Below are 12,485 nucleotides of genomic sequence, written 5' to 3'. Positions count from 1 at the left end.
ACGAAATATTGGTCTGCATTATTGTATTTTAATTTTAAAAATTGTGACAGCAATTGACATTTAATCAACACAGATTTGAAATCCTGTAAACATTTTGAGACACACACTTGTTTGGCAAGGGATACAGGGATAAAGAAACAGCTGCACTCGTCCAGGTGTAATGCTATTTTGTGGGGGAAAATAAAAGAACCTTCTAACGTGACAGTGACAGCATTAAGTGCTGTTAGGACACCATGAGCACGTGCTGAAACTCCTGTTGCTCTCAGAATCATCTTAAGTGGAAGAATATGCATTTGCATAATACCTTAGTAAGTACTGGAAGATATCTCAAAGTTCTTTGCAGCTAATAAGTTATATTTGAAGTGCAATCTTTGTTGCTGTCTCTGCAAAGATTACAGATATTTTGCAAACACCAGAACCCGATAAAAGAGATCAGATTTTGTTGCATGGCTTGAGGGAAAGACGAGGACTTGGGGAGAGCTCCCTGGTCTTCTTCAAACACTGCCTCAAGTTAATCTACATCCACTCAAGCACTGCCTCAGTTAAACATGGAATACTGAAGATGGGACATTAAATAACACAGCCTTCAGTGATGGACTAGTGTTATCTGAGATTCTAATCTACTCTTCCGTACCTATGCAGGCCCCAAACCCCACCTCTTCCTCCGTTACATTGATGACCGTATCTGTGCCACCTCTTGCTCCCAAGAGGAGCTCGAACAGTTCATCCACTTCAACACCTTCCAGCCCAACCTCAAATTCACCTGGGCCATCTCCAACTCATCCCTCACCTTCCTGGACCTCCGTCTCCATCTCAGGTAACCAGCTAGAGACTGATATCCACTTCAAACCCACCAACTCCCACAGCTACCCAGAATATACCTCCTCCCACCCACCCTTCTGCAAAAATTCCATCCCCTATTCCCAATTCCTTCGCCTCAGCTGCATCTGCTCCCAGGATGAGGCATTCCACTCCCGCACATCCCAGATGTCCACGTTCTACAAGGACCGCAACTCTCCCGAGCCCCCCCGCAGTTGTCAAGAACACCCTTGACCGCATCTCCCACAACACATCCCTCACACCCAACCGCCCCAACAGGATCCCCCTTGTCCTCACCTACCGCCCCACCACCCTCCGGATACAACACACCATCCTCCAACACTTCCGCCATCTACAATCCGACCCCACCACCCAAGACATTTTTCCATCCCCACCCTTGTCTGCCTTCCGGAAAGACCACTTTCTCCGCAGCTCCCTTGTCCGCTCCACACTCCCCTCCAACCCCACCACACCCAGCACCTTTCCCTGCAACCGCAGGAAGTGCTCCACTTGCCCCCACACCACCTCCCTCACCCCCATCCCAGGCCCCAAGATGACTTTCCATATTAAGCAGATGTTCACCTGCACATCTGCCAATGTTGTAAACTGTATCCACTGTACCCAGTGTGGCTTCCTCTACGTTGGGGAAACCAAGTGGAGGCTTGGGGACCGCTTTGCAGAACACCTCCGCTTGGTTCGCAATAAACAACTGCACCTCCCAGTCGCGAACCATTTTAAGTCCCCCCTCCCATTCCTTAGACGACATGTCCATCATGGGCCTCCTGCAGTACCACAATACTGCCACCCGAAGGTTGCAGGAACAGCAACTCATATTCCGCTTGGGAACCCTGCAGCCCAATGGCATCAATGTGGACTTCACAGGCTTCAAAATCTCCCCTCCCCCCCCACTGCATCCCAAAACCAGCCCAGCTCGTCCCCGCCTCCCTAACCTGTTCTTCCTCTCACCTATCCCCTCCTCCCACCTCAAGCCGCACCTCCATTTCCTACATACTAACTTCATCCCGCCTCGTTGACTTGTCCATCCTGCCTGGACTGACCTATCCCCTCCCTAGCTATACTCTCCTGTCCACCTATCTTCTTTTCTCTCCATCTTCAGTCCACCTCCCCCTCTCTCCCCATCCCCCTTTCTGAAGAAACGTCAGCTTTTCTGCTCCTGAGATGCTGCTTGGCCTGCTGTGTTCATCCAGCTTCACACTTTATTATCGTGGTAAAAGTTATGTCCACTTTAGAACCAAATTTATAATGCTGCACTTTGGGAAAACGAACATATAACAACAACTGCTCATGATACTCAAGTCAAAAAGTAGAAGGCCTAACAATTTGAATGCAACTTACAACGACTACATAAGAACTAGGAGAAGAAATAGGCCATCCATCACCTCGAGCCTGCCACGCCATTTAAGATCATGGCCGATCTTTTTGAGACTCACTCCACTTAGCCACCCACTCACCATAACCCTGAATTGCTTTACTGTTCAAAAATGTATCTAGCCTTGTCTTAAACCCATTCAGGGAGGTAGCCTCAACCGCTTCACTGGGCAGGAAATTCCACAGATTCACAACCCTTTGGGTGAAGTTCCTCCTGACTTCAGTCCTACATCCGCTTTCCCTTATTTTGAGGCGATGACCTCTAGTCCGAGTTTCACCTGCTAACAGAAACAACCTCCCTGCCTGCACCTTATCTATTCCCTTCATAATCTGGTTTGTTTCTATAAGATCTTCCCTCATTCTTCTGAATTCCAATGAGTATAATCCCAGTCTACTCAGTCTGTCCTCATAATCCAACCCTCTCAACTCCGGAATCTCCTCTGAACCCCCTCCAGTGTGAGTACATCCCTTCTCCTCAAGTAAGGAGACCCAAACTGCACACAGTATTCCAGGTTTGGCCTCGCTAGGAGGCCTCACCAGGACCCTACATAGCTGCAGCTTAGCCTCCCTGTTTTTAAGCTCCATCCCTCTAGCAATGGCAGACAAAATTCCATTTGCCTTTTTCCATCACCTGCTGCACCTGCAATCCTACATTTAGCAATTCATGCACAAGAACACAAGTCCCTCTGCACAGCAGTATGCTGCAATTTTTTACCGTTTAAAAAACGAACATTTTACTGTTATTCCTACCAAAATGAATGACCTCACACTTATCAACATTGTACTCCATCTGCCAGACCTTTGCTCACTATGGGTATCTATATCCCTCTGCAGACTTCCAGTGTCTTCTACACACTTTGCTCTACCACTCACCTTAGTGTTGTCTGCAAATCAAATTTTGGCACACCACACTTGAGGTCCCAACACTGATCACTAAGGCACAGCACTAGCCACTGACCGCCAACCAGAAAAACACGCATTTACCCCTACTGTTTTCTACTGGTCAACCAATCCTCTCTCCAAGCCAACACATTACCTGTAATACCCTGCAATTTTATTTTATGTAGCAGCCTGTGGTGTAGCACCTTGTCAAATGCCTTCTGGAAGTCCATATATACTAAATCTACAGGTACCCCATTATCCACCATGCAAGTAATGTCCTCAAAGAATTCCACCAAATCAGTTAAACATGACCTACTCTTTATGAACCCATGCTGGATATTCCCAATGGGACAATATATGTCCTAAGTGATCAAGTGGCTTTTTCCAAAAAAGTTTGCTTTCCAATTATCAATGGCAGAATAACCATTAAGAACTGTGTAATTCCTTGATAGGACTACAACCTGATACATTTCACAGAAATGATTTGACCATACCCAAGTGTTGCATGATCAAGAGGTCTTATTTCAAGATGCATATTGACTGATAAAAATTGAAGCTTACAATTATATATATGAAATAACCATGACAAAAGTGTTACTATTCAGTCAGCGATTCTGATAAATATAACCTTAATTCGGCCCTTGTAGCCGAGACACTTGCATAACAGAAATTTATTGAAGTCATACAGATATGGCCAAAAGCCATGTGTTAGAAATTGCCAGTGAACCTCAGCATATCTGACAGTATCTGTGGGAAGAAATCAGAGTTCACATTGAGTCCAATGGCTCCTTATCAGAGCGTTCTTAAGAGTCAGACTCGAAACATTAACTCTTTCTTCTCACAAGTGGTGGCAGGCCTCCTGAGCTTTGCCAGCAATTTGTTTTTGTTTCAGATCCCCAGGATTTGTATTCATTGTTTTATTTTGTTTTTCCATAATTTATATGTTGCAGCTATTAAATATGGTTGAATTGTAAAAGAAAGAAAAATCTTCCAAGATCTACAGCAACACATTTCAAACTTGTTGCTTTGCAGGTCAATAACGAATCTTAAAAAAAAAGTATTGTGCAATTATCGTCTGCCCATCTTCTAAAACTTACTGCTGACTAAATTTACCCTCATTGCAAGGTTCTCATTGGTAAAAGTCTACACTTGAATTTTTAAAAAATGAAACATTCTAACCCTCTCCTACAGCCTTATATTGAATAGAGTTTGTTTCCCACTATGAATTTCTGTTCTTGAAAGCAAAGAAATATGGCACTAATATTGCATAGCGCAGGCAAAGTTGCAATTATAAAAATAAATTTACACAGAAGTATGTAAAGTCAGAGAAAGTTGTTATTTAATGCTTAACTTTGATTAAATGTTGACAATTGAGAGCTCATGTCAATTGTATCTCACTGATTGCAAAGCACTTTATGTCTGGTGGTTACAAAAATTGCCGTATTAATGTGAATTTCTTTCAGTGTATTAAACTATTCCACAACGAATATTCCCAAATTTACTACTCCATTGAGCAACATTTGAATACAAATCCATGACAAAAGCTGGAAAAATGAATCTTCAAAGCCTGTTTGCCTCTAACTCATACAGACTATAACATAATAGGAAAACAATTTGGGACACAATCCTGCTCATACATTTCTATTTCTTTAATGTTCAGGCCCTCAAAATTAAACGTTTTAAAAAAAAGGGGAAGGGTCAGTGGACCCAAAATGTTAACTCTGTCTTTTCCTTCACGGATGCTGCCAGACTTGCTGGCCTTTTCCAGCAACTTTGTTTTTGTTCCTGATTTACAGGATCCACACTTCTTTTGTTATTGTATTAAACTCATTGCCACATTTCTTCTAGGCATGCCCACCTTGAAAAAGTTCTGCTCCTCTCTCTGATGTGATTTCCATTCCAATCTTTCTTTTTGCCCACCGACATGAATTTCACTGTCACTGCTGGTGTTTGACCAAGTATTTGATAGAATTCATTCCCACAGCCATATCACATTCCTCGGTGACTGCCTCTGGCTCAGGCTCACCCCGCGTGGATTCCAACTGAATTTTCATCCCTCAAGTTTTGAATCCTCCCAGGATCACTGGTATCTCTGTGATGTTCAACATTCTAGACAGCTACTCTCACCACATCCCGAGATCCACACTCCACACCATGCAGTGCCACATGCACACTCTCGACCTTTCTCTCCATTAGTGTCGCAACACTGGCTCAAGGCTGCACCACCCTACAGTTCCACATCAGCCTCCAGCTCATTCATTGTGGTAACAAGAAATTTTTTTCCTCCTTTCAGACACTAAGTCCCACAGACGCAGTAACTCAAAAATTCCCATGGCCCTCTGGAACCTTCCTCTCGTCCCCTTCCCTCGGATTCCATCCCCTCTCCCCAAACCCACCTCCTATCAGGTATTCACCATTTCTCCTAACCTTCCACTCTCCAATGCTGAATGTTATTCCTCTACATCCCCACCTTAATGAATTTCAGGCACCACATGACATCAAACTCTTCTTCCACCATCTTCACTTGCATGCTCAATTCTTCGGTTAAGAGTCCTCTTCCTGTCCCACAGACTCTTTCGCCCAGTTCCATAACTCTCCCTCCACCTGGATCCCTCCTTTTTACCTGCACTCGATCAGTTCATTGAGAACTTTTGACATGCCATTAGTCACTTCAATTTCTTGGCCCCTTTTCTGAAGAAGGGTCACTGGACCTGAAATGTTAACTTTTTTCTCCCCCCTTCTTTCCTGCTGAGCTTTTCCAGCAACTTTATGAACAAAAACAAAAAAGTTCCCAAACAAAAACTATCCCATTTCAAATTACTACTTGTAGTGGCAGTTTAGAGAGAAAATAAATTGCAAGAATAAAGAACTTCAGAACTTGCCAAACAAAATGTGAACTAATTAGATTCCTTGATAAGTGATAATGGGAGCTGCAGATGCTGGAGAATCCGAGATAATAAAATGTCCTCACCTATACTCTCCTCTCTACCTATCTTGTTTTCTCTCCATCTTCGGTTCAACTCCCCCTCTCTCCCTATTTCTTCCAGTTCCCTCTCCTCATCCCCCTCTCTGATGAAGGGTCTAGGCCCAAAACGTCAGCTTTTGTGCTCCTGAGATGCTGCTGGGCCTGCTGTGTTCATCCAGCCTCACATTTTATTATCTTTAATTAGATTCCTTTGCTAGTTTAGTATACATTTCCCACGTATGCTGGTTGACATAAAGGATAAGCAGAACATAACCTACTATTTATGAATTGAAAATTAATTTAAAAGAGTAAAATTACTTATTAAACAAAAATGCATACAGAAGGAAAATAAACATTGGGAAATAAAAGGTGTTGCTAGTATTTCTACAAAATACATGGCATAGAACGTCTCAGAATCTGAAAAGTAGGTGACTCTCTTCTGTTTCCAACCTATCTGCATCTATTATAGTCAGTTAACCATACCATTTCCCTTCAACACTGCTGCACTATTATCTACTTGGACAGAATTAGTGTCACCTGGCTCCATTCTCACATATCCAGTTCCAAGCAGAGAATCTCTTCTTAATGGCTTTAATATCTTAAGCATGCCTCAAAAGATCCATCCTCAGCCCTTCATATTTCTTATCCACATACTGATCTTCAGCAACATTAGTCTAAACTACTTAAAATCTGCATAAGTGTACCAATCACATCAGATCATCCTTAACAACTCCCTCAGATCCTCCCTGCCTCAATTTGCCACAGTGCTTATCGAATATCTGTTTCTGGAAAAGCAGAAATTTTATCCACTATTACAAATTTGAGACTTGCACAGGACAATTGTTTTAAAAGTGTTTAATTAATGGTGAAATAGAATGCTCTGAAAAGGGAGACAGTGAACTTATTAACTCTGCCCAGAAAAAGGCCCTTGTGACTGAATTATCATGGGGAAAAAAGGAGCACAAGCAGAAATCTTGAAGCACAAAAAGGGGCAATTGCTTTCTCACACAAATAATTTATTGGGTTGGAGGAACGGAAGCAACTGAACATCAGGCTTAACCATTTTTGGTGTTTGAACATCTGCAAAATTTGATTCCCGATTATAGAGGGATGAATAGGAAGAAACAAAACTGACAGTACCTTTGATATGCATGCAAAACTGAACCATCAAGATGGACTTGTTGGTAGAAATTTATTCTGGTATACTGATTGGATTGAATCTGGAAGGACAACAAATGAATCAATCATTCTGGTATTCTAGGGAGAAGTGAGTTTTTTTTTGTATTACTGCCTATAGACCAGAGGACAGTATCAGGAGATTTCTGCGGTATGTTTCAATTGTGCTAACTGGAAATGAAAGTACCTTTCCTTATAAAATGCATGGACTGATAGATAAATGATTGCTTTATCTAAATTTGTTTCATTGATTACTGTAATAGGGAAGTTGTACCTCTCAATATTGGAGAGTCCAAAGTCATTGACTTTAGTATCCAGCAGAAACTCCATTCCTTCACCTGGTGATTGCCTCAGGCAACACTAGATTGTACACAAGTACCATAAATGATGCAAGGGGAGTTTCTGACCACACATCCTCACTCTTACGAAGACTACATCTTATCGCCTGCATGCCATCACTTCTTAAAATTCATTTGTTGTCTGTGGGTGTCGCTTTCTTGCCAGCATTTATTGTTCATTCCTACTAGTTGTTGAGAAGGTGGTATTGAGTTACCTATCCGAACTGCTGCAGTCCAAATGCCGTGGGCTGGCCCACAATGCTTTTAGACTTTTCCAGGATATTGGCCCAGCAATGTAAGAATGGTGATATAGTTCCAAGTCAGGATAGTGAATGGCTTGGAGGGACACTTGCAGTTGACGTTCCCGTATATGTGCTGTCCTAGTCTTTGAAGGAAGTGGTCACGGGTTTGTAAAGTGCTGTCTGGGGATCTTTGCTAATTTCTGCAGTGTTTCATGTAGATAGTACAGAGTGCTGTATGGACCATCAATGGTGGAAGAGTGGATGCATTGCCAATCAAACGGGCTGGTTTGTCACGGACAGTGTCAAGCTTCTTGGGCATTTATGGAGCTGCACCCATCCAAGCATGCGGCAAGTATTTCATCAAACTCCTGACTTGAGCTTTGTAGATGACAGACAGGCTTTGGGGAATTAGAAAGGGAGTTACTCACCTGTAGTATTCCTAGCTTCTGGTCTGCAATATCACTGAATGACAAGGGGTGGTGGTTAGATAGTCTCTTACTGGCGATGGTCATTGCCATTGCCTGGAATTTATGTGGCACAAATGTTACTTGCTATTTGTCAGCCCTAGCCTGGATACTGTCTAGATCTTATTGCTTCAGTATCTGAGGAGTTGTGATTGGTGCTAAACATTGCTCAACTATCAACAAACATCCCCACTTCTCACCTTATGATGGAAAGGTCACTGATGAAGCAACCTGAAGATGTTCGGTCATAGGACACTATGCTGGAGGAACTCCTGCAGAGATATCCTGGAGCTGAAGTGACAGACCTCCAACAACCGCAACCATCTTCCCACATCAAGTATGACTCTAACCATTGGGAATTGAGGGATAGTTCTTCATTGATTCCAGTTTTGCAAGGGCTCCTTGATGTCAATGCCTGTCACTCTCACCTCACCTCTGGAATTCAGCTCTTTTGACCACATTTTGAACCAAGGCTATAATGGAGGATAGGAGTGGAGGCCTAGTGGGACTCAAACTGGGCATCATCAGATACTAAACTGGCCTAAGTTCAACAACTGATGAAATCTTCATGATTTGTCTTACCTTTAAACTTGAATATTTCAGTAAACTCCCACTTGCCAGTCTGTAAGCTTGAGGTCAGCGAAAAATCCACACAATCCACGTTCTAGCTCAAGTTCTAGTCACCCAACACAACTATACTTGAAGTACAGCGGGGCCCTAGTTAAACAAAGCCTCATTATTAGAATTCTCAGTATGGTTTTCAAATTCCTCCATGATTTCACCCTTTCTGTAAACTCTTCCAGTCTCAATGTTCATATTTGTACTGTTCCAATGCTGGCCCTTTCGACATAATTTTTCCATGAATGGCAATAAATGCCTTCAGCTACCAAGACCCAAAACTCTGGAATTTTCTCACTAACTGTTCCATATCCATCTGACCCCCATGAAGAAACTCCTTCCATATTTCTTTATGTGGCTGGGAGTCAAATTGTGCTTGATAACACTTCCGTGAAGCACCTTGAAGTATTTTATCATGTTAAAATCCCAATTTATCCCAATCGCATCCCAGAAGCAGGGATTCTGATATATCTCCACTTTGATGAAGCCTCACATCTGTACATGTAGAATTTTCTAACAAACACAGCATACCGAGACAAAAATAGGAACATTATAAGCTGCAGTGGGATCTGTAAGCATTTTCAAACACACAGAACTTTACAAGATTAATTTCTGACAGGAATGACAAGCCACTTCTGAATTTGTACCAGGATTTAAGGAACTCACTTCAGGTCTCACACAGACATTTTCAATATTTGCTTGAGAGAGTAAATAAAAAGGATTACATGTTTACAGCTTATCATGAAGGAACACTGAAGCAAAACCAACCTTTCTGGTTTCTCTATTTTATCATCAACTTTACTAAATCCATATATAAATGCCTTGGTATAAAAACTTACATTAGACTGTTGCCCATATGAGGCACAAAATGGTTAGGTGACAAGTTGATCACAATAGGTAAAAGGTTTACAGTAATATGTTAAGGAAATGAAATGTTATTGAAATATTTGCACTTCAACAAACTATGCAATTAGAGAGATGCATAATATACAACTAAACATTATTAAATCATTTCATACTTGTAATGTTTTAAAGATCAGTAATAAAACTGGAGTCAAAAAAAAATTTAAGAGTTAGCATTAATACAACCAATTATGAAAGCTCCTCTTTCCTTCATTCCTGGCCCATTGCCAGTTCACTGAAGCAAACTGAAAAATGAATATTGGAATCATATTTTTAAACAATTTCACAGCACCTCCAACATACATTCAAATAGTTTATGTTTATAGGAGGATCCATAGAATTACCCTTCCCACCACCCCCGCAAAGACTATTAGGCATCAAGAACATAACTGTTTTGACTCACTACTAGCTTCTTTCCAAAGAATTGAAGCAATGGTTGGCAAGAAAAAGTCCCAATTTGAAGATCTGACATCTGAAACAATGAGGCTTATGAAATAATTCTTCTCGGTGCACTAAATAATTCATTTTACCATGATTCAACAATACTAAGGCTGATAAGAATGATAAGAAAACCACAAAACCCATTATAGTATCCGCAAAGACACTAAAAGGTAAGTGGTTTCTCAAAGCTATAGAGCAGCTTCCCCAACAGGCCATTAGTGAACTTGGCAACAGAAAGACACCTCATAGTCTGTGTATCAAATGGAAAGCTTGAAAAATAAAATTCATAAGTGAATGCTAGACACAAAGCTGGGAAAACCCAAAAGAGATGAACAAGCAATCAAGTCAACAAACCACTGCAGAAACAATTCCTGGGTTATTGATAAGAGAGACACACGAAGAAGTTTCAGGACTACACAAGTGCTTAAAAATTGAAAAAAAAAATACAATTTGCTTTCTTCCCCAAAATTTCATTCATGGGATGGTGATTCACTGGTTCAGGCAACATTTATTGCTGATTCCTAATTACCACGGAGATGCTGGTGGCGAATCTTCTTGAATGGCTGCGGCTCTGGGGAGGTAGCTATGCCCACAGAGCTATTGCATAGTTCTAGAATTTTGACCCAGTGACAATGAAGGAATGGTGACATAGTTCCAGGATAACAAAGTGTGGGGTTGGTTGAACACAGCAGGCCAAGCAGCATCTAAGATGTTGCCACTATGTATCAGCAGTGAGGGTGTGAATATTTAGGTGGTGGATGGTACTATACAAGTAGGCTACTCTGTCCTGGATATTAAGCTGAGTATTGTTGCAGCTGCACCTCACTCATTCAGGGAAATGGAGGATATTCCATTACGCTCGGGATTTGTGCCGGCAGATGGTAGACAGACTTGAGGGTCAGGTTGAGAGCTCATCATTATGACAAGTCATTTGGCTCAACAAGTCCACACCACCCCTCTGACGAGCATCCCACCCTGACTCATCCCTCTACCATTTCCCTGTAACTCTGCATTTCCCATGTCTACTCCACCCAAATTTACACACCCCTGGACACTATGGGCTATTTAGCATGGCCAATCCACCTAACCCGCACATCCTTGGACTGTGGGAGGAAACTGGAGCACCCACTGGAAACTCACATCATGGGGAGAATGTGCAAACTGCACACAGTCGGCAGAGGGTGGAATCAAACCCGGGTCCCTGGTGCTGTAAGGCAGCAGTGCTAACTAGAGCCACTAAGCCGCCCTTTTGAGTACAAGACCCCAGAACATGGCCTGGGCCTCTGGATTATTAGTTGAGTGACAATACCAACACACCATCACCTTCCCTCAATTCTTTTTCTAAATACCACCGTCACAGCCCCCCACAGCTCAGCCAGTGCACCTGGGTTCAGCCACCCTTTGCCTCAAGAATCCAAGCACCTCTGACCTGCTTTTCTCAGAGTTTTAGGAACAAAAGCAAAGCTACTGGAAAAGCTCAGCAGGTCTGGCAGCATCTATTTTGACTACCTTCTCTCCCACTGTGCCATCAGCAAACAGCCCCTCCTCTTGTCTTAATCACCCGAGTCTCAGCCAATACACAAACAAACAATCCAAAATCAGTCTCAGGCAATACAGCAACACTCATCACTGGTCAAACAAAATCACCAAGTCATATTAGGATCAGTTTCACTGTCATGCACTATCAAGAACACTCAGTTTCTGTCCAACGCGAATGTGCTAAATTGAATCTAATGTTTCATCACAAGTACGTCTTTGAAACTTTACATAAATAATGGATCTTTAAACTCCTAACACAAGCACAAATGCACTTCATTGTCTTCTAGTCCAGTCTGCTGTATATTTGCATACAAAATGACAGGTCATTCATGTCAATGAAGTTCAATTTGTGAAACTTCATTTAAAACTTATCAGTGCATTATCACAGATTTAAAGAATACATCTCAAAGTTAATTTTAAAGAGGCGAGAACATAAAATGTAGTAGAACAATAACCTCCTTCACTGCACAATGAATGACAGCTAAACTGATGTGTTTCAATACAAATTCAAAGCTAGAAACTAGTGCTGGAACCAAAGGCAAATCCAATTGCATATTTTATGAGATGGAAGTTTGATGGGTTGTGTGTCATGTTCAAAGAATCTTTAAACCATATTCCAAAAGTCTTAAACAATTTATCCACTATAATAATATAAACTACTGTATTTTAACAAATTTAATGGTATCATTTGTGCAATATAGTTTAATTA

At 41.8% G+C, this 12,485-nt stretch overlaps 1 protein-coding gene across 7 annotated transcripts in view; it reads right to left on the bottom strand.

The window, feature by feature from the left end:
* Positions 1 to 12,485, bottom strand: part of LOC125454586 (unconventional myosin-VI) — a 224,848-nt gene that overhangs the window by 170,914 nt on the left and 41,449 nt on the right. The window contains exons 2-3 of one of the 7 annotated variants that reach the window (XM_059648448.1): positions 8,858 to 8,992; positions 7,196 to 7,275 (exon numbers count right to left, since the gene is read on the bottom strand). The exons of 5 other annotated variants lie outside the window; for them this stretch is intronic. The gene's annotated coding sequence lies outside the window, so the exon portion shown is untranslated. The remainder of the gene's footprint in view (positions 1 to 7,195; positions 7,276 to 8,857; positions 8,993 to 12,485) is intronic. One more of the 7 variants, XM_059648450.1, reaches the window with a different exon arrangement.

Source organism: Stegostoma tigrinum, chromosome 9 (assembly GCF_030684315.1).
Source record: "Stegostoma tigrinum isolate sSteTig4 chromosome 9, sSteTig4.hap1, whole genome shotgun sequence".
Classification (NCBI taxonomy): Eukaryota; Metazoa; Chordata; class Chondrichthyes; order Orectolobiformes; family Stegostomatidae; genus Stegostoma; species Stegostoma tigrinum.
Note: the sequence above shows the minus strand (reverse complement) of the source record. Positions and strands in the feature narration are given on the sequence as shown.